The sequence below is a fragment of the Penaeus monodon genome, chromosome 22 (assembly GCF_015228065.2).
Source record: "Penaeus monodon isolate SGIC_2016 chromosome 22, NSTDA_Pmon_1, whole genome shotgun sequence".
Lineage (NCBI taxonomy): Eukaryota > Metazoa > Arthropoda > Malacostraca > Decapoda > Penaeidae > Penaeus > Penaeus monodon.
In genome coordinates this window covers 14,792,722-14,793,282 of record NC_051407.1, presented here as the reverse complement: position 1 = coordinate 14,793,282, position 561 = coordinate 14,792,722, and the positions used below count along the sequence as shown (strand labels likewise).

Sequence of the window (561 nt, the reverse complement as noted above, 5' to 3'; positions counted from 1 at the left end):
GTATCACAACTGCGACTCGGGTCAGTGTGAAAACAGTGTCATACCTTACGTAAAGTGACCTAAATTTTATATGGATAATACCAGAAATTGAAAGAGGGATCCAGAAGGGAGGTTTTAGCGTGAATCCGTATGCTTTATATAACGCGAACGAATATTTCCCCTGAGCGACTACAGAATATATACATTTATCTTTTAAGATATATTTATTTCCCTTATGGAAAAAATAATAAGATTGGGCTTTCCGACAATAATGAGAAATAAATGGTCTTCTACCCATAGAGATAAAGACCACTATATGGTAAACAGTGCATTATATGTGGGATTTGAGCAGGGACGGAGCCACAACTTTTCTGCCATTCGAGAAGACCTTTGCTCGAGTCTTCTTTTGGGGAGGTACATGATAGACCTGGAAAAAATCTACAGACTACGGTATCCCATTTAAAAATGCCCATAGACTGATTACGTACCCTTGTATCGCCAAAGAGCATCTCATCTTCCAAATGTTTTATTGTATTAGCTCTCCTTTCTTTCCTGCCTTTTTTATTCTTACATTTTAGCTGC

The 561-nt window shown here is 37.8% G+C and overlaps 1 protein-coding gene across 1 annotated transcript in view; it reads left to right on the top strand.

Moving 5' to 3' along the window:
* LOC119587577 (carbohydrate sulfotransferase 9-like) overlaps positions 1-561 on the top strand; it is an 11,195-nt gene that overhangs the window by 6,650 nt on the left and 3,984 nt on the right. The gene's annotated exons all lie outside the window — the stretch shown is intronic.